Source organism: Pogoniulus pusillus, chromosome 4, assembly GCF_015220805.1.
Source record: "Pogoniulus pusillus isolate bPogPus1 chromosome 4, bPogPus1.pri, whole genome shotgun sequence".
Lineage (NCBI taxonomy): Eukaryota > Metazoa > Chordata > Aves > Piciformes > Lybiidae > Pogoniulus > Pogoniulus pusillus.
Genome location: NC_087267.1, coordinates 24,735,791 through 24,748,925, shown reverse-complemented (window position 1 = coordinate 24,748,925; position 13,135 = coordinate 24,735,791). Strand labels below are relative to the sequence as shown.

At 41.4% G+C, this 13,135-nt stretch overlaps 1 protein-coding gene across 19 annotated transcripts in view; it reads left to right on the top strand.

Moving 5' to 3' along the window:
* GRM8 (glutamate metabotropic receptor 8) overlaps positions 1-13,135 on the top strand; it is a 405,616-nt gene that overhangs the window by 230,899 nt on the left and 161,582 nt on the right. The window lies entirely within an intron of this gene.

Here is a 13,135-nt window from a genome sequence, read left to right as displayed (position 1 = left end):
GAAGTCCAAAACTGGGTGCAGTATTCCATGTGTAGTCTGACCAGGACAGAGTAGAGAACTGAGAGCTGAGAAGTGTGTGAGAAGTGAGAGTTGTATCTGTACTTGGACTAGTTGTGTTTCTCAGCAGAAAAATGGGCAATACAGGGTACTGTTGTTTTTTAATTTCTTCTCACAGCTAAGGATTTAATTTCTCCCAGTAAAATATTCCAGTTAGCCTCAAACCAGCACAATTTGGAACTTAATTTTGTTCATTACTATATACTGATACATATAATGTACTACATCTGACAAATACATAAATTGAGCTTCTGCATTCTATTTTTATTGTTGTAAATAAAGCAAAGTAGATGCAATTACAATGTTAAAAAAAATACAAACCCATAGTAAGATAGAATTAAATCAACTGCATAACTTTAATACCTACTAAACTTAGAAATGCAGAGGGATGAAAGATCCAGTGAATCAGTAAACTAAAATATGCGTGGTGTAAAATTTGCAGAAGCACAACTAAGATGCCAGTCTCTGATTTCAGTTCCTTTTAAAAAATTAAAACAGAAGAAGCAAGAGGGGACTTGGATAGTGTTTAAATGACTATGTAAATGTTTAGGAAAACTGCAAATCGCATGGAATGGATTAGAAAGCAAGATTTGCAAAATCTGGCTGTGGTTTGCTCTCTGGATTGTATTTTATGCACTCTTACCGCTGTTAGGTGTAATAGACTCAGGTTTAGGCATTTGAGAATGCTTTTGTTCTCCAGCTCTGTATACTGTTTCATGTAGCTATAATTAAGTGATGTAAGAGCATTAACTAAAAAAAGTGAGTTTTTCATTCTGATAATAACATTCAAACTATTGTTAAGGAATCTCTCAAAGCATGAAGATGAGGAAAAAATCCTCTGCTAGCTTTGCAACTTCCCCTTTAGTATTAGGGGGAAAAAACCATAATCCAAATATGACTGGAATAATTCCACTATACTGTTGTGCATATGGTAGAAATGTTTTGCTAAAACAAATGACTGATTTACTGTGACGATCACGATAAGTTATGATATTTGCAATGAAAATTGGGCAGGGATAGAATTTTTAAGATACTTCATTTAAAGAGCAAACAAAAATAATAGTTTCTCATCTATGGCTATGTTAAATGGAAAATGTTTGAAATACATTCATTTATGTGAAAAGTGTTTTTAAAACATGAGATTTCAGCCCAGCTCTAGTTAGGGAGCATTTTCAAATCTCCGCATTATTCTAGCCTTTCAGTAATCAAGCTAGCTGTCTCTTTTTTTGATCTCTTTTAAAAGTTTTTTTTTTGTTCGCTTGAGTGTTTGTTTTTAAATGTGATTTGGCATAAAAAGGCATAACCACAGAAAAATTACATCAAGTGCCACTTCGTTAAACCACAAAAACACACATGTCAGTTTCTGGAGAAGAATAGATAGTCAGACTGCTTCATTTCACTAGCATTGCTTCTACTTTCTCAATTTTCTTCATGGAATGGCTGAGAAAATTGGTATAATCCTTAACTTCCTTTGTGAATTACTTCCTAAACTGGCACCATACTATTACAGAGCAGCCTCGGGTTTTGTGGTGCTTCTGCAAACTAACTCATCCACAAAACAAGCGTCACAGTTGCCTTGCAGTTATTAGAAAACTCAACTTCCTCACCATGAAAGTATATAATCCCCTTAAGTTTGAGTAACTGAAGGTGATGATTTCTACTGCATTATTTGTTGAGAGAGAGCAAACTCTGAGGAAAACAGCTGAATAATCGGGAAGACTTCAATGGGAGCAACATATGCTCCTTGTGCTTCCTGCTGAGCCTGCTGAAATGGCTTACAGCTACTGTTGCTGGCTTTCTAAGGGAAAAAATGTTGCTGCAAAGATGGGAAGTTCTAAACAATTCTGATAAATAGAGAACTATCATGCCTGAACTGAAGAGCAGTGGGAGCTGGCTAACAAATTATTGTGACTTGCTTGTGTTTGTATGTGTGATTGGCATGCACAAAAAGATCAATCTTGACACCATGATATTTATCTTTGATTATGTTTATTTCTGAGTCCAACTTGAGTAAAACTATGTTGTGATTCAGCTAATTTGGGTAAGTGTAGTAGTGAGTAGGCATAACCTACTCACCTTTCACACAGAAAATTCACAAGTATTGTCCCAGTGTGAAGATTTGACCAGCTGTTGTATACAAGGTCCTGGACTTCATTCTTTGGTCTTCAAATGGAATCATAGAATAGAATCATAGAATCAGTCAGGGTTGGAAGGTGTGCTAGTTTGAAGCAAGCTGGAATGTTTTGGTAAAAGAACTAGATAATGGGCAGTGAAATGAAAACAATTGATGTCAACTTCTCTCACAGTCTCGCTGAGAGCTCTGGGAAGAAGAAAGACTCTTTCTCCATTTTGTCTCTCACTCTTGCTTTTGCCTTAGACCTGGTCACATCTCATTAACCCTACTCCTACTAACCTTGCTCCCTAACCTCTTGGCCGCACCTCTTTTCTTCCTGAGAACTGGGGTAAGGTTGAGAGGGCCAGGGGGAGGTGTTGGGGTGGTTTGAGAGCCCCTCCTGGGGACTTAGGTTTCTAGGAGGGGAGTTGTGCTTTTGTATTGTTTATCCTTTGTATATTTCTGTATATAATTGTATATAACTGTATATATTGTAAATAGCTGCTTGTAAATTCTGCTGGCTGTAAATAAATTGCTTCATCTATATTCCCAGGGTCCGTCTGAGTTATCTGGGGCAAATACAAAGTGTGGGGGGGCGGGGTAACCCCCAAACCATCACATTTTTTAATTGGCTTTCCCAACGTGGGGCTAGATATTTTTGAGTGACTGGAAATTAGCTCTGGGAATTAAGATGAAGCTAATCAAGCAGCTATTGTATTTGGTTGGTGCATTGCTCTGGTCTGGTTTTGTTTTCTTGGCATTTAGTTGGTTAAAAGGTCAAATTGTTGCTTATTTCATTGATCTGGCTTATAATTAGGCTAAAGCTAAGGTTTCAGATATGTTCTGGAGCTGGGGTGATTTTATTCTTGGTTATGCTGGTTTTAGTGTCACTGAGAATATTACTAGTGATATTACAAGAGTTTTTGTCAATAATGTTACAATCAATCGAGAGTCTGCTTTATCTACTGCTCTCATGAGGGTCATCCAGCCCCAAACTGAAATGCCAAGTCCATGCAAGGATTTTTACAGGAAAGAGACTGTGGCGGGGTTGCTGTGCATTATCATGGCTCTTATGATTTTAATATTCATATTAATTCTGGTATTATTTGTGAAAAATTCAAAACCAGCTTCTGTAAGAGCTAGGAAAAATTCTGTGTCTCAGAAGCAGTCTCTTTCACAGCAAAACAAGGGAACACAGTTATCGGCTTCCCCCTTGCCAGCCTCTGCCCCTCCTTCTCCAAGTGCTGGGAACACGGCCAATGTTCCCGCCACTAACATAAACAATGATAACAAAACCAAAAACAATGGGCAGAGTTTAGCAGGAGCCTCAGGAGCACAGGCAAGTACCCAAAATCAGAATGTTCCTAGCAACAATAACACCTCAGGGTTGGCAGGCATCCCAGGAGGACAGGCAAACAATCCCACTAATGCTAATGCTAATGCTGGTAACGCTAGCCCAGTCAGTCCAAATCCTAATGACACTAGCTCAGCCAATTCAAACCCCCAGCCAGCAGACCAGAACCAAAATCCTCCTGTTAAAAGCAAGGCAGATCTGAACTCACAAGCTCCAGGTCAGACCCCTAAGGATACAAATGCTCCAAGTCAGACCTCCAATAATTCAAATACTCCAGGTCAGACTCCTAAGGATTCAAACCCTCCAAGTCAGACTCCTAAAAATTCAAATCCTCCAGCAGACACATCCAAGTCTGTTGCTGCTCAGGCCCTTCTGGCACCTGCTAAGGCAAAAGCTAAGACAAAGAGTGGTTCACAGGAGGATGTAAGACAGGGGACCTCTGGTGATCAGCAGCAAGGAGAAGAGGAGGAGGAGATAGTTAAGTCTGCGAGACCTTGTAGATGTGCTGAGACAACAATACTCAAGTGAGAGGAGCGCTGTGAGGTTAGCTGCCAAGAGAGAGGATGGTTCCAGTGAGTTTAGGAATGCTATGAGGAAGGTTCTGTTAGGCCCAGTACCACCAGATCAACAACAGGAAGAGGAGGTGGAAGATGACATCCAAGGCTCCAAGGATCCACTCAGAGAGGTCAGGGAAGTTAGGAAGGAATACACAAGGGAATCAGGTGAGCCAATCTTAAGCTGGCTAGTGAGATGCCGTGGCATTGGTGCTAATGCTCTGCAGGTAGGAGACAAGTCTGCCAAGCAGCTGGGACCACTCACTAAGGAGAGTGGAGTGGACAAACACCTAGCAAGTCCTCTTGGTAGGGTTAGCTTGTGGACATGCCTTTTGTTGGCTGTGGCTATGAGATATCCTTCCTGAGATGATTTGCCATGGGCTGCCAAGAAGTGGAACACCGTTGAGCAGGGAATTAAGCTTCTGAAGGAGTTTGCTGTGAAGGAAGTGCTTTATGGAGATCATGGCACTCATGAGCCTCATGACATTCCTCTTGGAACAGGTCTCATGAAGAAGCTTATTAAGCTTGCTCCTTCATCCTATGCTAACATCTTGGCCAGTAAGTTTCTAGCAAGGAGTGATAATGGAAGATCTTTCACTGTTGGTGAATTCACTGACCAGCTCAGGCAGATTGAGGACAGCTTGTCACATTCTGGTATAATCTGTGCCATAAAGACTATGACTACAGAGCTTAAAGATGGTATTGAGAATGGCATTAGAAATGGCATGAAAGAACTGAAGGAGGATCTCAAAAACATTACCAATCTGGTAAAGGATACCATTCCTGCATCATCTGAATGGGTGCATGTTTCTGCCATCAGGAACAGACGCCCACCTCCAGTAAGGCAATTCCAGCCCAGGAGGAGACAAATTCCACCTAGACAGCAGCAATCACGTGCGTCACTGTGGATACTTCTGCGTGACACATACGGGGAGAACATGAACAAATGGGATGGTAAACCTACTTCAGCTCTTTCAAAGAGAGTCAGGGATCTGCAGAGTGGCAGAAACAGAGGCAATAATGCCAGGAAAGTAGCTGTCACTTCTTCAGCTCCTGAGAGCAACTGCAATTGTTCCAACAGTTGCAGTTCCTCTCACAACAACACCAATCACTGTGTGCACCCTACATGCCATGTTCAGCATTAGGGGTGCCCTGCCTCCAGCCAGGAGGAGGAAAGGGATAGTGGAGAGAACCGAATCTATTGGAATGTGTTCATTAGGTGGCCTGGCAGTTCAAGAGTTCGGAAATACAGGGCTTTAATTGACACAGGTGCTCAGTGTACTTTATTGCCATCAAATTGCAAAGGGACAGAGTCCATTTCTATCTTTGGAATCACTGGTGGATTTCAAGAGTTAACTAAGATACAGGCTGAGATCAGTTTAACTGGTAAAGAGTGGAAGACACATACTATTGTAACTGGTCCTGATGCGCCTTGCATTCTGGGAATTGACTTTTTGAGACAAGGTTGTTTCAAAGATCCTAAGGGTCACAAATGGGCTTTTGGAATAGCATCTGTAGAGATTGAGGATGATAAATTGAAATTGTCTATTAGACCTGAACTTTCTGATGAATCTGCAGTTGTGGGACATCATGACATAGAGGACTTGGAAGTGCCAATTGCAACTCAAACTGTTCATCATAGACAGTACAGAACTAACCGTGACTCTTTGTTGCCCATTCATCAGCTGATTCGTCAATTGGAGAGTCAGGCTGTCATCGAGAAAGCTCATTCACCTTTCAACAGTCCCATCTGGCCTGTGCGTAAACCTACTGTGATGGTTTGGGGGTTACCCCGCCCCTCCCACACTTTGTATTTGCCCCAGCTAACTCAGACGGCCTCTGGGAATATAGATGAAGCAATTTATTTACAGCTAGCAGAATTTACAAGCAGCTATTTACAATATATACAGTTATATACAATTATATACAGAAATATACAAAGGATAAACAATATGAAAGCACAACTCCCCTCCCAGAAACCTGAGTCCCCAGGAGGGGCTCTCAAACCACCCCAACACCTCCCCCCGGCCCTCTCAACCTTACCCCAGTTCTCAGGAAGAAGAGAGGTGCAGCCAAGAGGTTAGGGAGCAGGGTTAGTAGGAGCAGGGTTAATGAGATGTGACCAGGTCCAAGGCAAAAGCAAGAGTGAGAAACAAAATGGAGAAAAAGTCTTTCTTCTTCCCAGAGTTCTCAGCGTGACTGTGAGAGAAGTAGACACAATTGTTTTTCATTTCACTGCCTGTTATCTAGTTCTTTTACCAAAACATCCCAGCTTGCTTCAAACTAGCACACCTACCCATTCCTGTAGCACAGGAACTACAGTAATAAACGTTCCAGACCTTCTAAGTGCTTAGCAGGTATGGAGGTAACATGTACTGCAGCTATCCAGCTTCTCAGTCTTGCTCAAGTGCAAGAGTTGCTGTAGCAACAGTTTTGTCTTTACTGGCTCTTATAAGATCACTTCTGTGTCTCGCCTTAAGATTCCCAAAAGAGATTTCAAAGGCAAGGAGCCAGCTAACATTTTTCTTGAGCTAGTGTTAGATCTCTCCTTGCTCTTCTCCAGCCCAAGATGATAACATTACTATGTGTGTCTGTTTTTTCTCCATTGGTGAGGGAAATTTTTGACACCTTGCTGGAAATTTCCACAAGTTTTCACTTCTCAGTAGCCGAATTGGAAGACCTGCTGGAAAGCACTATGGTACATTTCTCTTTGGAGATCAGAATAGGAAGGCATAGTGTGAATTCACTTCATGTCTCAGTTGTAGCCAGGTGGGAGTTGGTCTCTTCTCCCAGGCAACCAGCAACGGAACAAGGGGACACAGTCTCAAGTGATGCTGGGGGAAGTATAGGTTGGATGTTAGGAGGAAGTTCTTCACAAAGAGAGTGATTTGCCATTGGAATGGGCTGCCCAGGGAGGAGGTGGAGTCACTGTCCCTAGAGGTGTTCAAGAAAAGACTGGATGAGGCATTTAGTGCCATGGTCTAGTTGACTGGATAGGGCTGGGTGCTATGATCTTGGAGGTCTCTTCCAACCTGGCTGATTCTATGATTCTTGATACGCTGTCAGTCTGCAGTGATATCAAGTGCCCAAGAATTGGGATCATCTTCTTTTTGAATGAGAAGAGCCTAAGCAATTTCCAGAGGAAAAACTGTCAAACAAGAAATTGAAATGATTATTAAGAAAGCATTTTAACAGTTCTAATATGTGGTACAAATTGTTATATTCTTTTAAGTCATTGGTGTGTCTGGAAATACACCTCATAGAGCTGAGAGTCGAGCTATAAATGAAACTATTATTACCCAATATACAAGTCTGAAGAAAAATTATAATAATGTCTAATGTGTAATGTCATCTCTGTAGGAGCTGACCATATTTATGGCTTAGACAATATGCATCATTTTACTACCATACAGTAACATTATTTAAGGCAGTGTAATGTAATTTAAGTAAATGAGTTCTTGTCAGCTTTATAAGTCGTAGTTTAAAATCATTGAGAATTCTAGAAAGAGAGGATGAATGGAAACCTCAAAAAAAGAAAAGAGCACATAATCCAATTTGTTGGCCTTTTTAGTTATGCAAAGCACAGAGACCACTCTTGTCTATTGCCTTCTGAGTTTGCCAAGTTTAAAACTGATAATTCTGTGATGTTCCTCACCAGTTTATCTATACAGAAGCACATTCAGTCCTAATAAACTGTTTTTTTTTTCTCTGTAATACATAACACAAGTTAGTTTATGATCACAGATCTTAAGAGTAAAGGTAAAAATCTTACACTGTGGAAGAAATTTATGCAAATCCTATGTATGTTTAAACTACTATATAACATAAGGGAATATAAAACTGATTTTCCCTCCCTTTAAAAATCTGTATCACTTAGTGAAGAGTACTGCAACTTATAGTGTTTTATGACTTAGCTTTTATTACATATATTGATTCCACAGTCTTTCACCAACTCCCCACCATTTGACATACCTATCCATGTGTCTGTTTTATGAAGGGAATTATCTTTAGCTTGGCAATTGAAGTGACTATCGCAGAATCACAGAATGTTAGGGGTTGGAAGGGACCTCGTGAGATCATCCAGTCCAACTCCCATGCCAGAGCAGGATCACCTATACCAGATCACACAGGAATACATCCAGGCAGGTTTTGCATATCTCCAGAGAGGAAGACTCCACAACTTCCCTGAGCAGCCTGTTCCATTGCTCCAGCACCCTCATAGTGGAAAGTTTTTCCTCATGTTTACATGGAACCTCCTATACCCAAACTTCCACCCACTGCTCCTTGTTCTGTCATTGAGCATCTCTGAGAAGAGCCTGGCTCCATCTTCTTGACATTCACCCTTTACATATTTATAAACATTCATAAGGTCACCTCTTAGTCTCCTCCTCTCCAAACTAAAGAGCCATAACTCTTTCAGACCCTCCTCATAAGGAATATGTTCCACTCCTTTTATTGTTTTCATGGCTCTGCACTGACTCATGGCCAATCTTCCATCCACTTGGACTCCCCGGTCCTTTCCCCCTTTACTGCTCTTCAACAGGTCTTATTGATACATGGGCTTCTTTCTCAGCTGCAAGAGTCTACATTTGTCTTTGTTGAACTTCATTAAACTTCTCCCTGCCTAGCCCTCCAGCCTAAGTCTCACCAAATAGCAGCACAGCCTTCTCATGTCAGCTACTGTGCACCCAGCTTAGTGTCATCAGCAAACTTGCTGACAGCACACTCTGTTCCCTCATCCAGGTTGTTATTGAATAGTATTGATCCCAGTACTGACCCCTGAGAGACTCCATTAGATAGAAGCCTCCAAATGGACTCTGCCCCACTGACCACAACTCTCTGGCTTCTTTCCTTCAACGAGTTTCCAATTCACTTCAGTACCTGATCATCCAGATCACACTGCCTCAGTTTAGCCAGAAGGATGCTGTGGGAGACAGTGTCAAATGGTTTACTAAAATCAAGATAAACAACATCCACTGCTCTACCATCATCTATCCACCTGGATATGTCCTAATAAAAGGCTATCAGGTTGGTCAAACATGACTTCCCCTTGATAAGACCATGTTGACTGCTCCTAGTCACCCTCTTGTCCTTCATGTGCTTAAGGACGGCACTGAGGATAAGCTGCTCCATTACCATTTGTCACGGAGGGGTATTCTGCCACCTATGCTGATTTTGGCGGAGGGGAGAAATTATTTGGGGTGAGATAATATTATATAAGAATATATATTTATTAAACTCAATATTCTGAACTCTCACCACCCCCAACCACTGTATATTAAATTAAAAGGATTCTTACATGGTTATAAAAACATTGTAGGATAAAATATGCACAGTGACTTATTAATTAACTAGCAAAAAGTTCAAACTATAAACAGAGAGAGGAGTTTTCCCCTGCGGCAAATACCGTTTGGGGTCTATACACTACTCGTCCAGCAGAGTGGGCTGGAAACTGATTCCGCTCTATGGCAGAGGCAACAGATATTTACAGAGGCATCAAAACTTTTACTCACAGTAATCACCCTCCGGGGCTATGCCACAGCCTATGCCTAGTGTCCAAACTTCAGGGGAGCTTTGCCCGTGGACTGTGAGGCTGGACTCCTCCTGGCTTGAGGGGAAAGGATGAATCTTCTCAGCTTCTGGGGAAATGATGGTTTCTGACCTGGTTGTCCTGCTGGAGGATGCAATCTCTGCCTTTGTGCTGCTGGCTTCTTCTGCATGCTTTGTCCAGGGATTCTTAACAGGCAGGATCTCAGGTGCAGGAGGAGAATATCATGCGGTCTCTAGCACAGTTCTCACATGGCTAGCAGGCTGATAGCATGTGCAGACAATCCAGAGTCTGCTTCCTGGTTATCTCAGCGGCAGTGGTGCTTACCAGGCAATGACAGGCAATGGACATGCAGGATGTGTGCAGCTGCTGGGAGTCTGAGCTCCATAGGTAAATGCAGGCAATGCAGGAGCTGGTCCTGATAACACAGTGGCGTGCAGATGTGCACAGCTGGCTAGGAGACTATAAGCTCCACATATATATATATATATATATATAGGCAGGCTTAAGTGAGCTCTGCAACTAAGGTATGCAGGCAGGGGAGCTGCAAGTGGGTCAGAGCATGAGCGTCGGAGCATGAGGGTCTGAGCACGTTGTTTACCTGTGCACTCCTATTTACTGAATGTGGGCCGAGATTAATGGCCCCTTGGCCATTAGAATGACCAATCAGGTTGGCAGTCAGCCAAACCTTACCATAATAAGCAAATGCCCCTCGCCTGGACTTTCCCAAATGTGAGGATCACATGAGCTTACACCAGGGAGACAGGAGCTGGGTGTGTGGGGGCTTAAACAACCTGTTTACAAGCAGGGGTCCTGGCAAAAAAAAACATGTCCAGGCAGGGCAAGGCATAAATGAGCCTATTTTCGGGCCTACAGGCCCTCCACAGCACCTTTCTGAGGATGGAGGTGAGGTCGATTGGTGTGTAGTTACCTGGGTCCTCTTTCTTGCCCTTTTTGAAGATTGGGGTGACACTTACTTTCCTCGAGTGCCTAGGCACCTCTCCTGTGCACCATGACTTACTAAAGACAGTGGAGAGCAATCTGGCAACGACCTCTGCCAGCTCCCTCCGCACCCATGGGTGCATGCTATCAGGATCCATGGATTTATGGATGTCCAGATTACTTAACTGTTCCCTAACCCAGTCCTCATCAACCAAGAAAATGTCCTGCTTTGTCATCTTTTCTTCTGGAGCCTCAGAGGCCTGGGGCTTTTGAGGACAGTCTTGAGCAGTATGGATGGAGACAATGAAGGGGGCAGAGGGCTTACATTGCCTTTAGTGTTATTTTCCCCTGCAATGTATTTGAGGAAGTCCTTTCTGTTGTCCTTGACCTTCCTTGCAAGGTTGAATTTCAAGGAGACCTTAGCCCTCCTAGCTGCCTCCTTACATCCTCTGACAACAATCTTATACTCCTCCCAAATAGCCATCCCTTCCTTCCTTGATCTGTAGACTCTCTTCTTCCACTTGACTTTGCTCAGCAGTTCCCTACTTACCCATGCTGGTCCCCTGGCTCCCTGTTCCTAGTTGTTGGAGTGCTATGATCTTGAGCTTGGAAAAAGTGGTCCTTGAATAGTAACCGATTATTATGGACCCCTTTGCCTTCTAGTACCCTGTCCCATGAGATTTCCCCTAGCGATTTCTTGAAAAGGCCAAAGTTGGCTTTGCTGAAGTCCAAGGTTGTGATCCTGCTTAGTATTCTGTTCCTACCACACAAGATCCTGAACTCCATCAAATTCATTCTGTCCTGACCATCCTGTTCAGAGGATGTGGAAGCTCTGGAGAGCACACACAGGTTATTGACTGCTGTGTGCTTGCAGCAGTTCTTTAAACACCATCCTTCACTTTTTGTCTCACAGACCCTAACAAGGCAGCAACAATTAAGATGTAGATCATAAACTCTACCTCTTGCTTAGTGTTGAAAGCTACTTCCCTAATGAGATAAGTTAATAAAGTTGCAACCTAATTAAGCGTTGTCTCTTCAATCCTTCATATCTTCTTTTGTGTCTGTGCAATGCATTGCTACTTATACTGCAATACTCAGCATGTGCAAGGAAAAGTTTTTTGTTTGTTTGCAGTAAAGTCACACTGTTTCCTAATTATTTTATTAATCATTAGATAGAATGCCTTGAAAAGTGCCTGTGAAGTTGCTTGTAACAAATCATAAAATGAATTATGCAGTTTTCCCTACAAATGGTCAGTACCTTTTCAAAAGATAGTAATTTTGTCTTTTCACTGATCCTTGAGGAGAAATATAAGCACAGCATGATTTAAAAAGGCTATCCATTGCTCCTACTGTTCAGGAATATTTAAAGCACAAAGCACTAGTGATTTTCTGACTACAAATTTGTTCACATGTTGTCATTGTAATGTGAGGCATTGACACTGAAGTGGAGCAGGCAAACAGAAGAAATGTTCCTGAGTATACTCTTGAGCATTTTTTTCTTATGTCATATGTCTAAAGAGGGATCTTGTGTACAGTGTATTTTCAGACATAGACTTGGGTACCACAAGATGGATGTCTTCAACTGATAAAAGAATGTGTTTAGAGGAAAAAAGAGGAATGAATATATATATATATATAAAAATATAAAAAAGATATAGAGTATTAAAAAAAAAACCAAAGCCACAAACTTTTGGTTAATTTCTAAATAGTCTTAATATGAATGAATTATTTTAAAACAGAGAGAGTTGTTGATCTGGTAGATAATGTAGGTATTTATTCATTTCTGGGTCAACTCTGAAGTTTATTCATCACTTAGTTGGTAGGAACTTAACCATACATTTTACCAAGGCAGATTTTACATTGAGATGTGCAGAGACCTTTATTCCCTTGTAAATGAAGATATTTAGTCTTTGAAATCTGTGGCTGAATTCCTGATACAGGGTATGGGATTTCATGCTGATTGTCTACTTAAAATACAATTTTCTTGAGTTTCATTTTTTACCTTTTCCACTTTGTACTGTCACCTATGAATGTAAAAGATTCAGTGGATTTGAAATGGATGATTAATATGGGCAATTCCTGTTGAGTAAAAATTCTGTAATGTATTGCTTCACTCCTTCACTGAAGGAAAAATGTCCTGGTAGGAAACAGTAGACAGTATGTGGTTCTCAATGTGAAACATTATTCACTAGTAAATACAGGAAAACGTCTTGGAATAAGCACTTTTCAATATAGAGACAGATGGTCAGATCACTTGGCAAACATTCAACTTTTTTTCCCTGACATGCTTAAATAATGTTTATCAAACAATAGACAGGGATAAAAATCAAGGTAGCCTTAAATTTATCTGAAAGAGAATGGCAAGCTGCTGTAGAAGTGTCCTATAAATAACAATAAACAGCTGTTGAACGAAACTCAATACAGTGGAAAGAGTAGTTTTTCACTGGATTGTGGAAATACATATATCTGTTTTTCTTTTTCCTGTAATGGAATGTTCTGTCATCTTTCCCAGCCCAGAACTCAACATACTGTTTATATACCTGGCACAGTGTATGATGATTAGAGGC